Genomic DNA, 12,384 nt, shown 5'->3' on the forward strand with positions numbered 1-12,384 from the left:
ACAGAGTACCTGCTGATAAATACTAAATCAACGTATACTTTGTATACTTTCCACTTTTATTGCAAAATTGAACCAACAGAAACCTGGTCCAGTGTCTCGCGAGTGGCTACTCCTGCAGGATTCCCAGACAGGCATCGGCCCACGACCATTTCTCCAGTTGCAAATGAGCCCTTAAAACAATTGCCATGTGTGTTCTTCTTAATCCCACGTCCGTGTAACTTCTCTGCTCAGGGCCGCTCACCTGGAAAATCAGGTGACCTGATCTGAGCACCTGGGCACTCTAACAAGGGATGATGCTGAGTCTGTGATGCCCACCTGTTGGTGCAACAAAGAAATATTCTCAACAGCACTTTTAATGTTCTGTCGGTGTCAGCCCAGAGTGCTAATTTAGTGCTATCCAAAATAAATCCCCCAAACACTGGACTTTCTCAAAACTCTAAATGGCTCTCCAGCTCCCCTCTGGGGATGTGTCAGAGAAAGTTACAATCAAACTGAATAAGGTCCCAAGAAGTGCTCAGACATAGTAGTCACTCTCAATACAGTACTTGAATGAATGAATACCAAACCCTTGGAAAAATAAGAACTACCATTTAAGGATAAAACTAAAAAGATTTTCATCCTTCAGGGAAGGGTTTCTTTAGGATTCTGATCCTGTGCATGCCTCATATGTGAGAGGACCCCATTCCAGAGGGGCGAAGGCACCCTCTGGGGAGACCTGAGTTCGAATGCCTCCTCTCCCACCGACTACCACCACAACTCTGGGAAGATTCTTCACCCACAGGAGCCTCAGCCTCTTCCTTTGTTTCATTTGTCCCCCATCTGAGGGGACGACAACACTGACCTGTGGATGCAGTCAGATGAAGCACAGAGAGCACCGGTCACAATGTCCCAGCCCCTCAGGACACCAGTTCCTCCCCTCTTTTCCTTTGGAGCAAGAAAGGCACAGAGGGGGCTCAGGAAACAGTATGGTCAGGGGACACTCCAGGGGAGCCGGACCTGCTCCCCACACCCCAGGACCACTGGTTATAGCCCTTAAGGCTTTGAGAGGCTTGCACTTGGAAAACTGACGTGAAATACTACAAAGTGAATAGCAAAGTCTTGAGATTCATTTTCCCTACACTCTCTCACCCAAGAGTAGAAGAAGCTAAATTTCCTTTTAGTGGACTAAAACTAGCCCACAACAGGTCCACAGTGGGTTATTTTTAAAATCTTTATTATATTCATAATAAATATATATTGTATTTTATATTTATTACATTAAAAGCTGCTAGGATGCTTTGGGGTGCAAATATCAGAAAAGCCAACTAAAACTGGCTTAAACAAAAAGGAGGCTCATGTAACCAGAAAGATCAGAGGTAAGTCAGGCTTCAGGTACAGTTTGATCAGGGATTCAGCTCCGTTTTTCTGAGATCCTTTCCTCAGACTGCTTCCTCAAAAGACTGCCTATAGGGACACCTGGGTGGCTCAGTTGGTTAAGAGTCCACCTTCAGCTCAAGTCATGATCCAGCGTCCTGGGATTGAGCCCTGTGTGGGGATCCCTGCTCAGCAGGGTATCTGCTTTTCCCTCTCCCTCTGACCCTTCCCTTGCCCGTGCTCTCTCGTGCACTCTCTCTTAAATAAATAAAATGAAAACAAACAAACAAAAGGCTCCCCACAGGAACAGGCTCTGCTTCCATTCCATATACACCGCACCCCCTGACAAAGGCCTCCACTTGCCTTGGACTGGGCCAAGTGAATATATAAGTTTGTCGAGAGGAGTATATTCCCCTCTGGGGAGTGGGCCAATCCCACCCAAACCACAAGAGAGCCCTGGGGCTACTCAGAAATGGGGAGGGCCAGGATGGACACTGGGGGGGTGACTGTCCACCACCAAGACCCCCTGTGGGTGAGGTGAGTCCTCATGAATCCTGCAAGATCCTTGAATCCAGGGACGGAGCAAGTCAGGCATTTAAAGAGCCAGGGTGGGGCCTGTCCAGGAGCCGGCCTCTCGACTCCTGCGGTCACTTGTCACTGCAGTCTTGCCTGAGTGGACCTCCCACAGGATGGGCAACTTAAGGCCAGGAAGTCCAGCACCTCCCTGGGTGGGGGGCTGAAGGAACCCCCTCCTTCCACATCTCAGGCCTCCATGGGGATGAATGCTCACCTCCACGCCCCAGGCCCCAAACTCCATGCAGGCACTGACCTCCCAGGTCTGCAGGGCTAGCTGGTCCTTACAAGATTCAACACCCGAGTCCCAGCTTCATCATCATGCAGCCTTTTCTCCGTGGACATGTCGGTGTCCAGATTTTCCTCTGTACGGGGACCCAGTCACATCGGGCTGGGTTAACCCCACCCTCAGACCTCACCGACTTCCTTTGATCACCTGCAAAGGCCCTATTTTGAATAAAGTCTGTTCACAGGTACTGGGGACAAGGACTTCAGCGTCTTCTGGGGGACACAATGCGCCCTGTAGCATGGGGTGATGCGTGAGTGTGCATCTGGGTGTGTGTGCCTGAAGGAGACAGGAGACTCGGGTCCTGCGGTCGTCATGCTGGCACCTCGCCCAGGCCATGTGGACAAGCCCTGGCTGCCGGGTGGGAAGACTTTTGGGGTGATGTCACCAGACTCTGGGATAGATGAGTCTGGAACCCTCAAAGCCGCGACTTAGCCCATCCTGGGCCAACCTCAGCCTTCCTTCCTTGCCTTCTTGCTCACCTTTCTGTCACCCTATAATACACCCTAGAATAGTCCCAGCCCTTGTCCCCACCCCTCACTGTGTAGCCTCAGGGTGGAGAGGCTGCTTTGGAGACGGCAGACTCTGGGGGGCTTCGTAGGACACCTCGAGGTGCTCACCATTCCCTGCTCAGGACCCCCACTCTTTTCTTCTGCAGAGGAGGTATTATTTTCACATTATTAGTGTTATTTCACAAACAACTCAGGGAAGGTTACACGCTAACCACACAGGGCCCCTCGCTGCTGGCCTCCCGCGGGGCAGGTGGTTAGGTGCCGGGGCAGGGACCGCATCTTGGCCTTCTCCACCTGTCCGGAGCTCGGTCTGGGGCCCCATGTGGGTGGTGGGGATGGGAGTTCCGAGGGGTCAGTGAAAAGCCCTGCCCTGTGTCCACCTCCAGCTCCCCCCTGTTGGAGCAAACCACCACCATGCTGGGGGCCTCCCAGTGGCCGGCTCCTACCAGCAGGGACCCCCCCCAGCCCACCGTGCCTCCGACCCAGCCCACAGCCCAGTAGCACCTGAGAGACGTTTTCGCGAGAACCCTCACCTCCCCGTGCAACCAGTCTTCATCTGAACTCTCCAACCGTCTGTTCATTCTAGAACATAGAGATTACCTTCAAGTCCTAAGATGCATTTGCAGGTAATCACTTTTCCAAACTGAGTGAAAGGCTGCCCAGAGGCAATCAGAACTAGCCCCTCTTTGGTGAAATGACTAATGGCTTTTTAGTCATTTTGGGGGATGAAACTGTTTGTTTCTTATACTATTTCTTTGAAGATAAGGAGGAGTTTTCCACTCCACAGTTTACATTTCCTTGCTTTATTACCATGCATTTTCCCCTATATTGCCTGCTTTTGCATTTTTCCCCCACGGGAATTATGGTTTAATCCACCCCCCCACTTTGTCAAGGAGACACTGAGGCCCAGAGGGGCATGGTAGCATGCCCAAGGACACACAGCTCTGCGCCTGGCGCCCAGCGCCTACACCCAGGCTCCCTGCTGCCCCCGCCCCCACCACCAGCACACGCCCGCATAAAGCATTTTCACGTGATTTCTCTGAGATGATTTAAAACATCCTTTTCCAGAGCTTTTCACTCAAAGGTAATTAACCCATTCTGTTAATGGCAGGAGGTCTGTGCTAATATTTGGTGGAAGATTCTCATTTAAATGCTCAGCACTATGAAAAGCAACCTTGCCACATTTTAAAAGCCAGTTGGGTTTCATTTAAATATTCCATTCAGTTTTTTGCTTTAGAGGTGTCTGTAAGGAAATGTGATGAGAGACAGAACAGCACAAAACTCAATCAGCCATGGATGTGGCCACCAAGCAGGGACCGCCCCCTGGGAATGGGGATGGGGGCCAGCCTCAGTGGGACCCGAACGGCCGGAAGTGTGTGCCCTCAGAGCTATCAGCCGCAAGTAAACACTGTGCCCACAGTCTTAGCTCAGGGACATATCACCTTTCTCCTGTCGAGAGACCTCCCCACAGAGAAGCCCACGAGAAACGCAGCGAGTGTAGGAGGCCTGGGGAGCCCGCTGCGCCCAGCGCGGCCCGCCCAGCAGGGCCCAGTGGGCAGGAGCAGGGACTGAACCACACCCTGGGAGCAAAGCACAGGGTGCTGCTCAGCACTTCCTGGTGGCTTCCCCCTCGTCGTTCTGTGGACCGAAGATCCCCAGTGTTGGGAGCGAGTGGAAGGACATCAGCAGACTTCGCGGGGGGCTGGACCCCGTGGTCTGCGTGAGGGGCATCAGCACAGAGCCAGAAAGAACTCTGAGGCTGACGGTTCATCAGGGATGGGAGGCAAGAGAACAGGAATGTTACCTGCCGTGGAGGAGAGCGGCCTCAGAGCAGGGCCCTCGGCGTGCAGTCCCACCTGCCTATTATTGTCCAAAAGGAGCCCAAGCTTAGAGCAGGTGAAGGAGAGCAGTATTTGCAACCAGAAGCAGGATGGACTTTCTCGCAGGCTTCCTGGACGGGAGGGTGTGTGTGCGGATTTAGGGGGCAGACCCCAGGCCCCGGTACCCAGTTCATTCGCCTTGTCCAAGCCACCAGGAGGCGGTCACTGCTGGTGGCTCCCTTCCGGTCGCGCTCGGTGTGGGGGGGCTGGGGCTTGCAGAGCCCCTTACCACGCACCCTGCTGGCCCTGTCCCCTTGCGCACATGCAGTCCTGGTCGGTGGCAAGCCGGCCAGACCAGCAGTCGGCGAGGAGGCTGCATTGCTGGCCAGCGCTCGCGGAGGCGTGGACAGCCTGCTCATTCTGCACCTGGAGTCGTGCGGTATTCAGTTAAAATTGGACGGGAGAGTCCCGGGTATGAATACATACTCCTTCAAACGAGGCCTTTGCTCGGAACTAGAATCTGTGGGCGCGGGGTGCGTAGCAGGCATGGCGCCGTGAGCAAGGGAGGGGGGGCCCGCATCCCGGCCGCTGACAGCCCGCTCCCCCGCGCGCGGCTGAGCCGGCCGGCCCTCCGAGAGGATGCAGCGGGCTGGCGTGCTGTCAGGCTGGCTTCTGCAAGGCAGCAACCTTAATTGCTCCTGTTCTTTCAAGACGACTCTCCACCAACAATCTCATTATCACGCACACATGTTTATTGCACATTTCCAGGGCCCTTCGTGCAGCCTCGGAGGCAAGGAAGGCAGAGTATTATGTTAACCAGCAACACTGTTTGTTCTCCTCCTCGCCTGCCCCTCAGAGCGGCTGGGCGGCCAGGTGGGTGGCTGGGCCGGGAGGCCGGGCCCCGAGGTCCACCCCGCCCCGAGGGCCACCCCGCGGTGGGCTTGCGCAGTAAGGGGGTGTCCTGTCAGGGCACCCGCCGTGAGGCCTGCAGGCATGCCCACCTCCAGGACGGGGCCCCATTCGCCCAGCGCAGGTGTTCGAGGCTCTACAGTCAGGTGCTAAGTGGCAGGAGCAAAGCAGGCCCCCCCCATTCCTGCCTGGAAGAACCTCACTCGTCATGGGGAGGCCACAGGTGCACAAAGGGAGGGGTGGGGCAGGGGAGAGATGGGGCATTCCAACAAGCACCTGCTATGCTCCAGGCTGTGTGCTAAGTGCTGGATACATTTATGTCACCAAATCCCCAGAACGGTGTGCTCTAGACCCACACTGTCCAAAGGAAATAAAATGAGCACCACAAATGCAGAATGTTCTAACAGCCACATTCAAAAGGGTGAAGTTGATGTTCCTAATATGTTTTATTTAGCCCAATAGATGCAAAATATTATCATTTAACTCGTAATCAATATAAAAATTATTGGTATTTTATTCTTTTTTTTCAACTCCGTTTGAACAAGCCCCATTTCAAGTGCTCACAAGGCTCATAGTTGTCATGTTGGACGGTGGGGTTCTAGACGGTAAGCTCAGGCACCATTTTTTTTTAATCAATAAGAAATACCTGATATATCTCACTTTAACTACTTATATAATATACTATATACACATAACTACTTATATAATAATTTCTTTAATCTACATAACTGCCCTGCAAGGTAGGATTCCTATCACCTTCATTTTACAGATAGGGAAAATGAGGCACAGAGAGCTGCAGGAACGTACCTGACGTCACAGGACTAGTAAATAAAACAGCTGATTAGGGACATGGCAGCCTGGCTCCAGGACCTGTGGCTTAACCAGCAACTCCCAAGGCCTTTCCAGGCCTGACACAAACCAGGTGCTCAGTAAGTATTTGTAGGATAATTGAATAAGAGAGATTTAGCTTCCATTTACTGATTCAACTGAGGCCCAGAGAAGTGAAGTAAGTTCCCTAATGTCACACAGCTCGAAAACAGCCGAGTTATTGCTAAACCAAGTGTGTCTGATTTGGAAAGTTGGGGAAGGTTCCAGAGAGTATTCCAAGGGAAGAGTGGGTTGTTTCTGGCCAGTTTTATGGAGTAGGGGGCATTTGAGCTGCACGTTGCATACAGGGAGATGGGGAGGCGATTTCTAACTAGAACTATGATGAAAGGCCCAGCAGAAGGTGAGCTCCATCTATTCTACCAGGTGCAGGGGCAAAGGTGGGAAGAGAGGATGCAGGGTGGGGGGTGATGACCCCAGTGGGCCTTGCAGGGGAGGGGTCTCAGGGAGCAGGGGGAAGGGTGCCCCGCCAGACCCCACAAGGGGAGAAGCTTGGGGTCCTCTAGATTTCCTTTCCCAGTCCTGCGAGCCCCTGCCCACATCCCGCACTCCAGGCTCAACCACGGGGACACCAGCCCTCGGAGAAGGATGGACAGAAACCACTCAATGCACTGGGGAGTCCAGTCTATCACGCACAGGTGAGGGAAGGCTCGGGCCAGCTGATGGGACTTTGAGGCGCCAGCCAGGCAGCAAGTGGACACAGCAGGCAGGTTCTCATCTGGTCCCACGGCAGCTGCCCCTTGCTGCTCCCTGGCACCTGGCAAGGTCTGGGAGGAGCCGCAGTGACTGCCCCAACTCCTGAACTCATCTCGGGAGTAGCAACCCCCCAGACCGCAAGCTACCCATGGAGACCTGGCCCGGGGCCCTGGGACATGGACTGCTATGCCCCAGACAGGAGAGGACCTGGCAAGGGTCAGCCTCCCTCTTCCTTCTCCGCCTTCATCTGCTCTAGGAAAAGATGGAAAGCACGAGAAGCTCATTCCCCGCTCATCCCTGTGCAATCAGCTACGGGGTTTAACATTCAACACATATCCCAACCCTAGGACTCAGATCTTAATTTTATTATTCTTACATAAAGGAGAAACTGTAGGTACATTTTCTGTTTGTTAAAAAAAGTCATGTGTAAAATGGCACTTTTTGCTTGCACGATTCTCCTGTTATTTATTGCGAGGGAAAATGATCGTGCTAAGAAAATAGTGTCACTTAAAAATTAGGTGGTTCCCAATCAACTTATGACAGTAATTGCTGTAATATCCTCTTTGATTTAGATATAGTAATATCAATGTAATTGCCACTGGGAAAAAATTATAATGGCTGTTGATGATAACTAACACATAAATGGCAACGAACAGGAACATGTATTTTATATTATAGGATTCAGCCCTAGAACAGCCGTAAGAAACCCAGTGCTTTCAACAATCTGGCATGGTCCCTCAAGGAACCAAGCGCCCCGCTCGCCCATGTCATCGCGGGGGTGGGTGACACGGGGCAGTCAGGTGCAGCCTCAGCCTCCCGTGGGATCCATAACGGGATGTCCTCCAGCCCTCCAGAGGCAAAGGCAGGGCATCACCAAGAGCTGAACCTGCTTCTGCAGCAGGGCCGGAAATGGTGCCTGAACGCTCACTTGGCGATCCTCGGCTGTACTCATCCCACTGCGCACCATTCACTGTACTCACCCGAGGAGCCACAGTCCACAAAACGTGGTCTCTGTTTCCTGGCTGTAAACCCTAGGGGAGCTAGCACTGGATTGCTTTTGTAGCATTTGAATTTCCCTCCTGTGCGCCACCCCAGACCCGTGCCCAACAGCCAGTCCAGAGACATCTAGACGCGGTTGTTCACCGTGGAGGGGGACAAGACACATGGCCTTTGTTGGCTCTCATTGCCCGCTACGTGGAGTGCCGTGGGAGCATAGCCCTGGCCCGTGTGGGTCACCAGCATGTCCACTGACAGCACAGGTTTGTCACCAAGCAGAGGCATTATTTTAGCTCTTAAGATGACCAGCTACCTGGATGACATCAGAGACGTGTGGCTTGTTAGTGCCCATCATCACCTGGTGAAGTGGGAGAACTGAGGAAAGCAGGGGACAGTTTGGTAAAGTGAGGGTATAGGAAGGACCCCCCCCCAGGGCCATGGCGGGGTCAGGGGCCCCAGTGCTAGTCTAGACTCTGCCTGCTCCCTGGACCTGGGCAAGCTGCTTGGGCTGGACAGTGGCAAAGGAGGGCTTGGACGGCACGGGGGTGCCACGGTGTGCTGGAGGTCCAACCCTTCCGTGGAGGTAGCGAGGCATCCTCTCTGAGGCCCCCATCAGATCCTCACTCTACAGGTCTGAGGGATCTGGGAGAGGGCCTGCCTGCCTGGGGACCAATGAAGCCCCTTGGGGAATCTGATGATAAGAATGCTGATAGAAGTGACGATCGCTGAATGCTGGGGCAAGGCACTGTGTTCACTTTTTATCCTCAAATCAAACAGTTTAGGTGATTGCTAATTTGTGTCCCCTTTCCAGAAGAAGTAGGTAGGCACAGAGAGGCTGAGTCACTTGCCCACAGTGACACAGTAAGTGGTGAAGCCAAGTTTGGGGCTAGTCCTTTGACCCCAGAAGCCACACTTTAACCCAATACCGCATTCATAGACAGTGTTGATGGGAGGTCATGCTTGCGAACCATTGGCCTAGATGACCAGCAAGGCCCCATCCAAGTTAATATCCTATGATAATGTGAAGCTCAGATACTTCCTGAGACTAGAGTGATAACAGCCTGGAGCATGATAGTTGGCAGCCCTGGGCAGCAGGAGGCCACCCGGACACCCCTAGAAAGGAGGCAGGTGGGACTTCTGGTCCTGCTAACATAGGGGTTGGCACCAACCCTCCCACTGCAAACCCCTGAACAGGTCCTATAAAATTATAAAAATCCTAAAAATTGGGAGAAGCTGACAAAATGGTAAGAAAAAGAAGTTACTAGGCCAAAATCCAAGAGGAAGTAGAAACACAGAAGGAGATGGAGCACTGAAGCCACGTCAACTGTGAAAAACAATTGCTAACAAGGGGTCCTGGAGTTTCAGTCACCACAGCTTCCAAAGTGCTTGGGACCGAAGATAAAGCCTGGGGCCATCGAGGTGAGGAGCCGTGGTGCTGAGCATACATACAAGAGGAAAAGGGAAAAAGTCCCAGAGCACTGTCACCACAAGCCGATGCTTGTCTGGATTTGTAGTTCAAATTCACATGATCCGGTTAGTGCAAAAAACAAAAACCTTACACCCATGAATTTCGTGCATTGTGGATCCCAAAGTGCCTGGCAGAGGAAAACATACATTCTCTCTAAAAGAAAACATCTTCGTCTTAAATCTCAAAGAATTCCCACAAGGAAAATGATCAGATCACAGTTAGAAATATTTAATAATAAGGAGAAATCATAATTTCTGGCCATGAACCAGAAACAACACAAGCAAAAGAACACAGAGACAGACATAAAAAGATTTCAGGAATTAACAAGTACGGATTATAAAATGACAATGCTTACTACATTTAAGAAACGAATTTCAAGAAAAATATTAAAACAAACTTGAATATTTGAAGAAGAATGGATATAATTTTAGGAAGTGAAAAAAAAATAGAACTGAAATTAATTTAATTAATGGTTTAACTGCCGATTAGATATACCTGAAGAGAGAATTCGTGAATTGGAATATAGAGAGGAAATTGTCCAAAATGTATCACAGAGGGTCAAAGAGATGGAAAATATAACCAGTGCTGACTCCAGAAATTTCTCCCAACCATGAACATTCTCTGAGTTTACTTGATCTTTTCAGGTGTCAAGGAAAGATTTTCACAGTTACCCCTCATTCCTTCCATGCCGCAAGGAAGAAGACCCGAGTTCAAGCACGTGTGAACCACAGCCACACATCACAAATGGTCTGCAGCACTGTGTCCCCGATAGCAAAATGAATCCCCATTGCAGAGACATTAAAGTGGAAACACAAAATCAGTGGAGCTAACTGCATCCTGACTCAAGAATAGCAGGCTCTTGTCCTCAGGGGAACCCTTCCCAAGCAAGGCATGGTCTGGGCATCCAGAAGACAGAGGCCTTGTGTGATGGAGTTTGTGTCTGCTTCCTGGAAAAACGGCCAAACGTAGGACAGGCAAGAGAAAGGAAGAGCAGAGAAGGGGTGAGAGCAAGCTTGGCGCACCACGATTCCGGCTGGAGCTGGTGGTATGGCATATTGGAAAATGTACAGGTGTGGAGATCCCGAGAGGTGGGTTCAGAACCTGACTGTTATCCAGTACTGACCATTAGACATCATGTCTGTGAAACGGGGACAGTGCCCACAGGGTCATGCTGAGGATGAGGATCAGGTCTCTTTATTCAAGATAGTTACGCCCTAAGAAGTCATGTGAGCACTGAGTTAGCAAACACCAAACTGTTGCTCCTAGTGGGAAACACAGGGTTAGGTTCCTGCAAGCCCCTGGTTACAACCTTCATCAACCAATCTGCACACAACCTTATTTGATGTGTTTCTGCTTAAAAACTCCTTATTGAATATATATTTTTGATTCATTAACATTGATCTCATGGCCAGCAGCAGCATTACTCAGCCTGAATGAAGCTGACCCCAATACACATGCTTTCTCCATAAGGCACATCACAGTCTTATGTTAAGAAGACTGGACGGCATTTCAGCATGACACTCGGGCATCATTTTGAACTGTGAAGTCATCAACAAAAAGCACAGAAATGAGAACAACATGGCACTTAGTAGACGGGGGAAAGGACACATGTTTGCAGTACGAGAGCTGAAACAAGAAGGCAGGGTTTGACCTCACCTGGCATTGTGCACATCACATTTTTTGGGTGCTCTGCACATATCCATGGATGATCATGGAAGCACCATGAGTATTGATTTGGGGGTTACAAATAAATTTTAGTGAGAAGGAAAATTCACAAATATGGGATCTGCAAATAATGAGGATCAACTCCCATATGAAGCACTGGGTCCTTAGAAGGCATCCAGTGTATGGGGATGCCTATAATTACTGCTACGTGACATCACTGGGGTCCCTTTGAAGTTCTGCCATAGGGGGGATCCTGCAGAGGTGGGCTAAGTGGGGACGACAGATGACCCATTTGTCATCGACCCATCCATTCACTCAATAGACATCTACTGAGTATCTGTTTCATGCCATGCACAGAGAGCAGAGAACATGATATTGTCTCCAGCAAGTGATTTAAAGAGATTGTCATACAACTGGGCTATTTCTGACATTGTGCCACAACTATTCATAATATCTCAAATGGCACTTCCTATGTGTTAGACGTGCGTTTAGCACTTCACACACTGAAGCTCATTTACTCCTCGCAAGCACTATGTGAGGCAGGTACTCGCGTTATTCTCATTTTACAGATGAGAAACTGAGGAAGGTAAGTAACAGGCACAAAGTGACGCAGCTTGAAAATGGCAGGTGGCTCCAGAGTCCTTGTCCTCAACACACCATATCATCTAAGCCCATCAACTATGGCTACTACATCAGAGATATTTAGGCCAAATTCTTAAAATGTCATGGTCCAAAGACAACTGATTTAGGGTTGATGCATGGGGACCTAAATTTGGTCTCCATCACACCAAGGAACCAAATATATTTATTTTAAAATTATTCAATTTAGGGGCTCCTGGGTGGCTCAGTTGGTTAAGCATCTGCCTTCAGCTCAGGTCGTGATCCCAGCATGATCCCGCGGGCTCTCTGCTCAGTGGGGAGTCTGCTTCTCCCTCTGCTCCCCTCCCTGCTTATGCGAGCATGCTCTCTCTCTCTCAAATAAGTAAGATCTTTTAAAAAAAGATTTAAAATCATTCAACTTAATAAAAATAACTAAATCCTCTGGCGAAATCATGTATTAACCTAATAAAAGTTTCATGTTACTTTTATTTTATTTGAGAGAGACAGAGACAGAGACAGAGATAGTGAGCAGGGAGGAGAGGGAGAAGCAGACTTCCCACAGAGCAGGGAACCCGATGCGGCGCTCCATCCCAGGACCCCAGGATCATGACCTGAGCCGAA

This window comes from Mirounga angustirostris, unplaced genomic scaffold (assembly GCF_029215605.1).
Source record: "Mirounga angustirostris isolate CCGP_5_RB_7025 unplaced genomic scaffold, mMirAng1.0.hap1 SCAF_14, whole genome shotgun sequence".
NCBI classification, from domain to species: Eukaryota; Metazoa; Chordata; class Mammalia; order Carnivora; family Phocidae; genus Mirounga; species Mirounga angustirostris.